The sequence below is a fragment of the Limulus polyphemus genome, unplaced genomic scaffold (genome assembly GCF_000517525.1).
Source record: "Limulus polyphemus unplaced genomic scaffold, Limulus_polyphemus-2.1.2 Scaffold2182, whole genome shotgun sequence".
Taxonomy (NCBI): domain Eukaryota; kingdom Metazoa; phylum Arthropoda; class Merostomata; order Xiphosura; family Limulidae; genus Limulus; species Limulus polyphemus.
Window position 1 is genome coordinate 12562 of NW_013667792.1, and position 12551 is coordinate 25112.

At 35.8% G+C, this 12551-nt stretch overlaps 1 long non-coding RNA gene across 1 annotated transcript in view; it reads right to left on the reverse strand.

Moving 5' to 3' along the window:
- The window catches only part of LOC106466191, a 13652-nt gene extending 12505 nt beyond the window's left edge, over positions 1 to 1147 (reverse strand). Inside the window, exon 1 of the long non-coding RNA XR_001291252.2 lies at positions 1137 to 1147. This is a non-coding gene — a long non-coding RNA (uncharacterized LOC106466191). The remainder of the gene's footprint in view (positions 1 to 1136) is intronic.
- Between the last annotated feature and the right edge of the window lie 11404 nt (positions 1148 to 12551).

Below are 12551 nucleotides of genomic sequence, written 5' to 3' on the forward strand. Positions count from 1 at the left end.
ATGTTACGTCTCTGTATGTTTGTTTGTTAATTCTTCTACGATACAAGTCCTTTCTTTATAAAATTTGTTTATTCTTCCTCAATACAACTTTGTAATGTACTTAATTTTCACAGTTACACACACTATAGTTCACAACAATTCACTCACTTTCTATCGCGCCTAGACTTAATTGTCCGTCCCCGCAAACTATAGTTCCGATCTCTGTGTCTGCTATCCTCAGTTCCCGCCGACCGTAATCGCTGTCTTTCTTTCTCTCTGCCTGCTTCGTCTCCACTACGTCTCTGCCTCCACTATTACTTCGACTCCCTCTGTCTCTCTCACTATCTAGCGCACTTATATACGATAATACTGCCTGTTTTAGAAATTTCTAAGACTCTCAACACGTGCTATCAGCGTCAGTTGACGCAACGCTGTCGCTACACACTAGCGAATCTTCTAGAATATTCGTCACGTGACCCCGGTGTCGTAACACACTAGCGAATCTTCTAGAATACTCGTCACGTGACCCCCACTGTCGTAACAACTAGATTGGAAGCCACGTGATTTTCGGCATGCGCAAGCGGACACCATTGCTACGTGTTGAACTTTCAAAATCCTCTTTTAGTCGAACTGACGATGGAAAGGCGATCTCACTTCACAACTTTCCATCTAAACTAGACGTTTGAGTAATTTTGTTATTTGATTTAAATCAATTTGTCAAGCCAAGATGATCTAAACTTGGTTTTAACTTAGAAATTAGTGCAAAAATCGTTCTCAAAACACACATACCTGATCTGTCATGTGAATAATGCATTGGTTGTTAGCCCTGAGGAAACCTTAAGATTAAAATATGTTATTTTTTCCTCTGTGTTTTATTACGTGTTACAGAAAATTATACATCTCAAGTATTGTTGCCAATGAACAAGAGGTGGCGCAACATGTACTTTTCTTGAGGGAGTGGGATGGAGAAGAATATCATTTATGTATCTGCACTTCCAAATATTCAACGTTTTTAATTGAAGTGGATGGAAATAATTCAGAAAATTTATATTATAACTATAATAAAATTCATTCGAAGTTATTTGATAATTTGTGGCAAAAAATTTATACAAATGCTTGAAATATATATACAACATGAAGTACAAAAGAAGTAACACAAATTATTACACCTATTTCATCAATGATGCATTACATATACTGTACGAGATATAAAGACAATAATTTTAGTAATGTTACTCTTTGAAATACTCCCTTTTCCTCCTTTTACCGAATTATAACCGAATGGTCATGTTATCCTCCCCTCCCTTCACCTACAACTAGATCTTTTTGAATCTGAGCCCTTTCCCTCCAAATGATGTTTACAAGGTTTTATAACTAAAGGCTTGAAGTGTAGGAAAAACTTTGCTACAACCCTCCAATTTGTATTACAGTTTAACTGATATATAATAGTCAGCCTTTTGTTGTAAAGAGGGAGAGAGAGAGAGAGAAAGAGAAAAAGAATTCCTCATGATACTGTAACTTTTCATCTTGGTGAAACCCAGTTTAAGGTATTTTAGTTGTATTATTATTCTGTAATCAGAACAAAATATTTCTGATGATTAGAACAGTGGTTCTCAAGATCAACCTGCCATTAAGACCAAATATCATTCCTCATAGTGGGATTCACCTTTGAATGTCGACATAACAAAGTCAGGTTACAAAACATTTTATTTTACATGAAAATCATAAATTACCAGTGTAGTACAAAACGTGCAACTTCAAGCATGAAAATAGTGTTTACATTTGATCTGATATATTTATTTAACTGATGCTGACTTCAGAAAAATATGACAAGTTTTGAAATTACAAATTATATAAACTTTCATGTGCAAATAAAGTTGTATGTTTTAAATGAGCCAAATTTACGTGTATATGCTTAAATAATTAAAAACAAATTATCATTCTATTATTCTGGCGTTGTCTAATCTGCACACCATAATATACGTTCAATATTTGCTGTAAGTACCTGTGCGTCTTACTTTATCTAAGTTTTCATGACCAGTACATTTTACTATCACGGACATTACAGTACAGTGCATAATGGTCCTTTTTCAACTTGTATAAATTTACAATTGTGCACTAATTTTAGTCTACTAGCATTTAATCAAAAGATTAAAATGTAAATCCAATTTTCCCTCAATACCTAAAATATTTTTTTTCATAAAACGGCTATGTGGGTAATGTATTGTTTCTTTGTTTTGGAATTAAACACAAAGCTACACAATGGGCTATCTGTGCTCTGCGCACCACGGGTATCGAAACCCGGTTTCTAGCGTTGTAAGTCCGCAGACATACCGCTGTGCCACTGGGGGGCGTTGATAATTAAGTAGAGAAATACCAAGGACATAGGCCTGACTCTTCCAACTGAGTACAGTACATTTACACTGGATTAGTTCCAAGAACACTACAGGAATATATTTATCTACAGCATAATCAACAATTTTCACCATTAAATGTAAAATTCATAATTATATGCTAGCCAAATTCTGTTATTTCAGTACTTTGTTTTCATGTAAATATGCAAATAAACAATTGGCATTGTGCAAAACATTTATACATCTAATACACCTGATATTGCACACATACTTTACAATTATATGCAATAAATTAGAAAGACATGTACATATATATACTGTAATAAAACTAGGCTCACTCTGTTACAAGCACTCTTCTATATATATTAGGTCGTCAAGAAATTAATGCCGCTTTTTTTTAGATTTAAAAGCCCGAAGAACTTATATATTAAAACAAAACATTTATTAATTGAAATAGTCTCCATTCTTATCGATGACGCTTTTCCATCTCACAATGAGGTTGTTAATAACCTGATTAAAGAAATCACTTGGATTTGAAGCAAAAATCATGTTGATGTCTTCTTTAACACTTTCCACATTTGCATACGTTTTCCCTTTAAGATGGTGTTGCAGCGAACGATAAAGATGGTAATCTGATGGTGCCATATCTAGAGAATATGGTGGATAGGGGAGAACTTCCCAACCTAACTCCATAATCTTGTGTTACGTCAAACGTGCCACATGTGGATGTGCATTATCGTGGAAAAGAAGAATACTTTTCCCATTGACAAGTGAGGGGCATTTCTGATAAAGGGCTTGATTTAAACGTTTCAGTTGCTGACTAGATCTCTGCATTGACAGTTCGCTGTGGATTGAGAAGTTCGGACTGAATTACTCCTTTGATGTCCCACCAAATGCAAAGCATCACTTCTGCGGATGGAGTCCAGGTTTTGGGATCGAAAGTGGTTTTGTCTAGGACTGAACCATTGTTTTTGGCGTTTAATATTCGCATAGAGAATCCATTTTTCATCACCGGTGACAATTCTGTCCAAAAATGGTTCACGCGCATTACTCGCCAAAAGAGACGAAACAGCGTTCATACGTTGGTAAACGATGATCATCTGAGAGTTCGCGAGACAACTAAACACCTTCTTTATTGAGGTGTCCCATATTCCTTAGATGTTTACGTATTGTTTCATGAGAGACATGCAATTTCAGGACCATTTTACGAGTGTGTTGCCTTGGGTTAGACTCAACAAGCGTCTTCAGAGCAGCAATATCAATTCCAATATGTCGACCCCTGTCATCACAGTTTTTAAGACTAAAGCCACCTGAACGAAATTTGCTAAACCATCGTTGACTTACAAACGTTAAAAACATTTCCATAAGATTCTTTGATATTTTTTGTGGTTACAAAGGTGTTATTTCCCTTCTTGTATTCAAACAGCATTACATGCCGAATATTGTGTGCCTGGTCGTGTGCCATCACTATAAGTGAGTATATTAAACTTTACACATTATATAGGCTACACTAACGTGACAGTTAAGTGGTTCGTTTAACTATTATACGTGATGTACGTTTTTTTCTTGTTTGGGGAGGGGGTAATGAAAGTGTTCCAAAACGCTACATTAATTTATTGATAACCTAATATATCACAGTTACATTAATGTGTTAGTTTCTTTTTTGTTCAAGTAACACAAAATATTTTGGGCCAGTTGTACTGCATACTGATTATTTATCATAATGACACTGGTAGCTCAAGGATTTTGGCCTGAAAGGGGCCACCTGCAAAAATGTAATCTTTCCTGTAATTCTGAAAATAAGTCTATTGACAGTATTAGGCCTATTTTTGAATATTTTCCTCGGATAATCCATAACGTCAGTGATAAGACTAGACTTTTCTTATTCCATACAAATTAACCCAAATCTCCTATCTCATCCATAAATGAAGTTAGTATATTTAATAAACTTCTTCCTCAGTGATAGTATCAAAAGTGAATGTACGCATAACTTGTATCTGTAGACAGTGTATATTTTGGCGGCATCTCGGTATAGCCTGACTGGCCAACAAGCGACGTCAGAATGTCGTGGATGATTATTTCAACTTATACTTAATACTGAGTACTTAATATTATTTCAAATCAAAAGCTGTCAAACTGCAATGCCAACTTGTATAAGTGAAATGCCTTCTAAAAAAGAATTGCACATATACTTTCAAACTATATATAAACATCCACGCCAATTTGATGTCGCTATCATATCCATGACGATATTGTCCACTGTAACTTAATATACTATAGAAGAAAAAAAAGAAAAAGATTTTACTCCCTTGTGGAATGTAACACCCTCTACCTTCGACGTTTAGTTACGGTATGTGTAATAGTTAATGGCGTAGTTGTGTTCCCTTTAATCCTTCGGATCGTGACTTAGACGAACGACTGTCACTCTCAGCCATTTTACATTGTTTGACAGTTCGAAATTCAACACAAAACAATGGAGACCGCAAGCGCACATGCCCCTCAATGATAAGGAATAGTAACTGGCCAATCTAGTGTTATTTATATCTATACTAATTCCCTTTCCTTAAAAGGCAAACAAGGCTAAGTGAGAATTAAAATAGTTGGGAATGGAATCGTCCTTGGTCTTCATTTTCTGTTGGCCAGCGGATCGGTCAAAACCCAATAACTGTTTTCTGGTCAGAAACTAAGGTATGTTGAAATATTCAATTTAATACAGTATCAGGCTTGGTAGAAAAGAACTTATACGGGTTTTACATAGATTTTAATATAACTTTCAACATGGATTACATAGTTTTCTGTTATCCTTGAGTTTATACTGTTTTTCATAGTTGTATTCCAGTAAGTATCTAGCATTAACTTTCGGCTTCTATCAAATTTTCTCTGTACTTTCATAATTAATTTCAAGAGTTCGAACGACTCGTAAACATGCCCCTCGTTCATTCTTATTGTTCTCGCGTGCTGTTGTCATGTTTATTCACGTTTGTGTTTTATTAGCGTTGGTTCATGATAAGAGAGAACGAATTTAGTAGCATTGGCTCCACAACTTAAGGTTTAAAGTGTTTTGTTTGAAACTTACTTCATTGGTGAAATCCAAGTAAGATCTTGGGTTTCATATATACTATTTATATATATATTATAGTAACGTGACATTTAACTTGGGGAACTTTTTCAGTTAGGATTTTCTTATTTTAATTTACAGGGAGATCTATAGGTACTGTAAAGACCTTCTATTTTATATTATTCTTCGGCTCTTGTCAGTCGCATACATACACAAACACACGGTCGCTTGCTCTATAGGTTTGTTTAATGTATTGTATTGGTGTGCATTCTCTATCTGTAATGTTCATTGTGAAAATTATAGTAAACATTTTAAGATTGTGTAAATCTCTTTCTTTGATACTTAGCTGTCGCAACTCATCGGGAAATAATGCACCTAAGTCTGAGATCCGAAAACCTCCATTTATGAGCAGGTCCACCATAAGTAGAAAAGAGAAGAAATATCCTGGTGCCGTGAACAAAGGATCTCGTAGTTGCGGGTACAAATTACTAACGGGAAGGGTGAAAAAAACGACACAGAGACTTATTAGGAAAACTAAGTACACCAAAGAGCATGAGTAGAAACGGTATTCTCAACATACTAAAAAATGTATGATCTATTTGAGGATAAGCGACAAGCTGAAGGAGGATGGCACATTAGTAGAGTGGTTGGATTTGGAGGAACCTTCTTCTTGATGTGTGGTTTTTTGCATTGCTGTGAAAATCCCTATAAGCCATATTTTCCCAGACACAAACATAAGAGACTGAGAAACGAGAGGCATCTAGAGTACTCAAAAGGCTTTACAAAGTACTTCCTTGAGGGTAAACCTCATAATGGAATCTGTGTGACAGAGAGAAACGGAAGCCTAAAGACACCAGTGGTGGAACAAGCTGTTTCAAAAGAAGGTGGGACAGTAAACACTTGCTGGTACTGAGATTAGTGCCTGATAAGTTAGGGAACCACTCCAGGAAGAGAGATACCTAGCTGCCCCACCAGTGAGAAGGGAGGAATCACAAATAGGCAAATTCCATCTCAGTATTCTTCATTTTTGTCAGGTGACATTGCATGTGCTTTCTTCTTCCATGAAAGTGGGAGAAAAGAACCACGGTCAATGAGAATCACTTTACATGCTGATGTAGTGACGAACCTTTATATGAAGCACGAACCCTATTCAAGACAAGGGTTGAGTTGCATTGATTACCCTAGGTCTCATAGAAGCCTATATCTCAACAACCTCCCTGTCGAGTCAAACTGTCCATTCCAAGGTGGATCTTATTCCACTGAAGGAAAGGATACCACACCATGCAAGCCCATGATGGAGATGAGGCCAGACTCATTTACAGTGGGATAGAAAGAAGCTGTTGAAGGGCTGGATCATGCCCTGTTTGTTTCCAGACAGGTCAATTTATGAGATGAGCAGATCTGGCTACAGGTAGTAAAGTGCCTGAAACTAGAGCAGCATAACCCTAGCCTTTGTTTTACCTAGTGTTTAATGGAGAGGAGTAACTTCATGGCTATATTATTTGGCCTGATTGCTGGATTGAGGTAACAAGTCAGTTAGGATGTTTCTTTGGTTGGGCAGCCAGTGACTAAATGGAAGTTGTGCACCTTTGCTGTCCAAATTATTTTCAGAGTAAAGATAACCACTTTTATCAGAGGAGTGGTGGTTCTTCCAAACCTGCTTCAGAGTTTCTCTTGTATGTATATGACAAGACAGAAGACAGCCAAGGAAAGAACCTTCCTGATTTCCACATCATACTCAGGACAAGTTGGCTCTCTCACTTATGAACTCCATAATTCATGTGATAAACAGTTGTAGAGATGCTGTGACCATATGTTATGGAAGATTCTTTAGTACCCTGACTTGCCTATGTATTGGATGTTAAACTCAGCGAGTTTGATGACGCAATTTTGTGTAAACTAGGACAGTTAGGTAACTGAAAGAATGCTAATTAATAGGGTGTTGCAACCATTATTTTCAGAGCTATTAGGTGGTAATATGCAATACAGTGTATTGCATTACACTGTACACTTGTCATTTGTGTAATAGTTAGGACAGTTGTTTGGTCAGAATGTCAGCATATGAAAGTGGATATTGTGCTTGTCATTTGTTTTAAGGCCTGAGTAATCTTCTGGCAAAGACTGCCACACTTAACGAACTATGGGGTCCTGCAGAGAGTGAATGAAGGCTCTACTGTGAGTGTAATACTTCCATGTTATGTCAGGGTTTGTGTTTCTCCACGAGTGTATTGATATGCAGATAGTAAGCAGGACAAAATTTTAGTAGTTGCGTGCAAATTTTGTTTGAGTGGTAGTTGAGATAAATTGTACGAGGAAGTGTTTTTGCAAACTGGGAAAATATTTTGGGTGTCACTGCTCACAGATGGCAGCACTTTACCAGCCATTACTTTCAGAAAACAACTTGTGGAATTACTTTGCGTGGATGTTATTGTAACTGATCACACGCCTGAAGCAATCTGCCAGAAACTATTAGTGTACATGGCTATGTGTCTAACTTGGATGCTTACGTATATGAGAATGTGTATTTGTGATCGTATGTTTTCTAGATGTGGCACATATTTATGAAACTTTACAAAACTCATTCATGTGTGTTGTCCAACATCAAAACATGGAGAACATGACTAGAGAGCAATCTATATTGAACAGTACAAGAGTTTGATGAGGGTGTTGAGATGATGTATAAAGCTAACTGTGAATACTGGCCTGACAGACATTAATTGAAGAAGTATCAGACTGTTGGATTCATTAGCATGATTAGGGTATAATTCAGGTTTAACAGTGAAATGTTCCGTGAGTGTTGAGTTTTGAAAGTAATGTAGTCTCCTAATACACGTGTATGTGAACATAGTTTGAACTGTGTTTCACAAGTGTTAACAAGTTGTGTTTTAATTTTGAGGTGCTGAAACACAAATGACAATGTCAAATTGTCTCTAAATATATATCTGGGTATGATTAATTTTAATTTGGAATGATCTGTTATATTATGTCTTATGTGGTAATATTTTGGTGTGTAAGAACTCAGTTTTCTGGATATATTCTTAACACAAATCAATACAAGCTCAGTCCTACATGAAAATGTGGGCTGTGATGCCAGGGGTGAGATGACACCTCCATGATAGTGCCTATTCTTGACTTAGGCAAAATTTGTTTATGATCAAAGTCAGTAGGGAGACGATGCATAAGTGATAATGAATTATCATAGACAAAAAAAAGCAGGTTGACATCCAAGCAGTTTTCAATCTATTACAGTTACAACTGTGGGTATTCTCACTCCCCATTTCTTTCCTATAGGCCCCAGGCTCTGTTAGTTGACAAAAAAAATGGTAGTGGAAGGAATTTAGTGGAGGCCAAGATAGCTGCAGATCATCAATGTAACTACATTGACCTCAGAGGCAGCTGGTGTAATAATCGAGTTCATAACCAGAAGATGCCTGAGTCTACAGGTAGTTGGGATTATGTTATGGGCTGGATATGTGAGACATGGAGTTTGACCTTACATTTTATTTTTTCTTCTGCTTTGTCTTGATGAGTAATCAAAGAGAAAATGCATATTTGTAATGAGAGCATTACAGCCTTAACCCACACACTTGACCGAGTTTCTCTGGCCACTCAACTTTGTTTGACTCTGCATTTTCAATCCTCACTTTGCCAATTTAAAATCTTACTGGCTGTCTTCACTTTTTTGAACTTGTCAGTGTTGCTTTTTAGTATTCTCTGTTGTAAATACCTCTCAACTTGCTGAGATGGAAAGAGCTAGAAATGTGTTTTTCTCTTTGATTTTAGTGATACTAAGAAGCTTCTGGTGCTGCTTTCTGCGCCTGGACTGTAACCATGTTAATAAGGATGAACCAAGATGTGGTAGCAGTGTCTACCAAGATGAGCACTGGAGATCCACTTCCATTCCTCCGCCAGCCCTAGCTGTTGAGGAGACATTTGAGAAGGTAGCATTTCCCATACAGCCCCCAAATGAGGTAAGACAGCAACTTATGTTGCAACAAATAAGTTTTAAAGTGCCACTGCCAGGATCAGATGATCAGGTGGATGGACGTCTGGGTCTTTTATAATTGTTAGGAAGACCATTTACTAAAGCAACGAGAGACATCAACACAGTTTGAAGAAAAGATGCATCATCTCCAATAGGAGCTGGATTGAACACGGAATGCACTTGAGAGCCAAAAAGATTATCCACCATGCCACATCAAAGGTCGATGGCTACATTGGGGGACTTGCTGTCGGGATTATTTTTTTAAATGAGTTGACCTTTCTTCGTCCAGCTAAATTGTACATATTTGTTAAATTGTTGTGTTTATATATGCTTTTGTAAGGTTGTTGTTTGTTTTATAGTTTATTTGATGTAGTGTAATAAGTTTTCCGTATTATAAAGTCAGATTTCAAGTTGCTACTTTTATTAAAGGGTTTTATATATTGTATAGTGTATAATTAATTTTCAATACTTAATTTATTAATACACAGTGTATATATGCTTAGGATTTAGGTTTTGCATACAGTGTATATGTATGCTAAGTATAATTTCAAGTCTGAGTTTCTACGTAAAATGGGCATTGATATATATATGCATTTGTGAATTTCATTTTCCACAAATAGTTTCACCTCACTCACTCACATTTCAACTCAATTTAATTGAAATGTTGACGACCAGCACTCGCAAATCACAGGCGCAATTGTGTTTTCCTGTAGTTGTGGCATCAACCCTCTGTCATTCGTAGCAATTTCCATTAAATTCAAGAGTTCTAAACTAAAGCATTTCGTTATGTAACTCTGTACTAGTCGTGTGTTATGTATGCAGGTTAATTGTTGTATTAAGCTTTTGTAATATTACTGACGTCATCTTACTCAAAATTTATAAGTTTTTCTCATTATGTTTAATATTGTTGTTATAGAGATTAAATATTTCTTGATTTTTCTGTTGCGTGTTATAAATACGTGTAGATAGAGAGTGCAAGTAAGAAGTAAATTTGTGACAGTTAAAATGAAAAAAGGGAAGTTTAACTGCCTGGCTGTCAGTTTAGCCGTCAAAGGCGATTTCTAAAGTGAAAATATTACAGTTTGAATTGTAACCAGAGATACATGAGAATAATTTGTCTTGTCAAAAGGTGTTCTAAAGTAACTGAGCCTGTCTGTGTGGACATTGACGAAATAAAGACAATTATTTAAAGCTCTAGATACAACTATGGTAGCCAACAATTATAGTGGTGGTTTTGAAGTGAGTTTCACAGCTTTTATTGTAACAACAGAGGTTGAGAAGAATAATTTGTCAATTTGGTTTTAAAGTAACTAAACCAATCTGTGTGGATTTTTGACGAAAAAGAGAATTATTTATTAAAGCTTTAGATTCAACTGTGGTAAATTGTTTGACTTGTTTTCAATATATTATTTTAAAACAAGTGGATTGTGTACTGTCCATTTATTGTTCACATTTATCGCCAACAAGTCACAGACACCTACTGTAAAGAAACCGGCCACTGTACAAATCCTGACATTTCGCGAGCCAGCCAGGATTGTAGAGTGGTAAACGACAGTAAAAGAAGACGTGAACGACAGCAGAAGTAGGACTATATAATCACAATTGTTGTGATAGCGAAAATAGTGTAGAGATTACAACCACGCTATTTAACCATATCAATAGATGTTGATACATAGATAGAAAGAGGTGAGCGATTTGGGCTCAAAGATGGCAATCTGCGAGAGCTTGTTAAGCAATAAGAACTAGAGAGAGAAGAGCGGCAACAGAAGAGAGAGACAGAGAAGAGAGGAAGGAAAAGAAATGCATAAAGAAGAAAAGGAGAGGCTGAAAATAGAGAGAGAGAGAGAGAGAATAAGAGCACAAATTTAGATCGCTAAGCTCACCCAACAAAAAGATGAAGAACCTAGGAATTACAATGGAGTCAAGGTCAGCCGATTCAAGCTGCCCAAATTTGATGAACAGAAAGACGACATGGATGCTTTCCTGGAGACACATGAAATATTCGCCCAAAGTCAGAACTGGTACAAAGGTGATTGGGCAGTATCTCTCAACCCACTTTTCACCGGAAAAGACCTATACATGTATGCAAACATAACATCACAGTTTCATTTCAAAGCAATAGGGTAGTTGGCTACATCATTATAAACATACTGAAATATGATATGTAATTTGAAAAGAATAAATACATTTTGTAAGCTGTCGTGCTTTAAACTGTGTGATTCCCTTTGTTGCTTCATCACTGCAGCTTCCATTTTGTTTAATCATGAAGCGATCGCAATAACCATATACCATAATTCTGGTCCTTATCTGGCTGGTTAATATATTACAAGGTCGGATAAATGTAGTACCATGTATGGCTGCTTACTTTTACATTATTTGGGAGGAAGGAGGAAATTGAAAGGGAGGGCATACCAATCATTCCCCGAAACCCATGAAACCTTTCAGTGGCCCTGCTCACCAATGTAGTGTGTTTTTATTATATTTATATAATGCAAAGTGTAAATCTGAAACAATACCAAAAATTGCATTAAAATCCTTTTATGCGTAGCAGAGAGCAGTTTAATCTTGTCGCGTGATGTAAAAGTCGTCTGTTTTAAAATGTTGATGCTTCGCAAAACATCCCAATGTGTATTGCAAAATATTAAGATTACAATTTACATCACGACTAATATTTGAATGAGTTTTTTTGGGGGGGGATTATTTAAGTTAAATTTGACTTTTTTGTAAATATTTTTGAAAATAAGATGCACATATTACATAAAACTACGTGCGAGCAACATTTTGAACAAACCATTTAAATAATTTACTATATAATTAATTTTTCTTTGAAGTAATAATAATTCAATAACTCTAAAACTGTTATTAGTAACAGTTTCAATGTATATCTATATATATAATACAAATTATAAGAGAATGCTGGATTCTAAATTTTTTTTTTTTTTTTAGAATTTTAGATCTTTTTCTAACCATGTAAAATTTAAAATACCAACAGAGGACGCTCTGCATTCCTGGAATACGGCTTTGCTTGAATCTAAAACTAAATAAATAATATTTTAACTCTTATAACTTAATATGTATGAAAAAGAAATGTTATCTAATTATATAAAGTTAAGAATAACCAGTTTCATAATTATTTAAGCTTTACTTTTCAATAAGGAGTGATAACAAGCTGTCC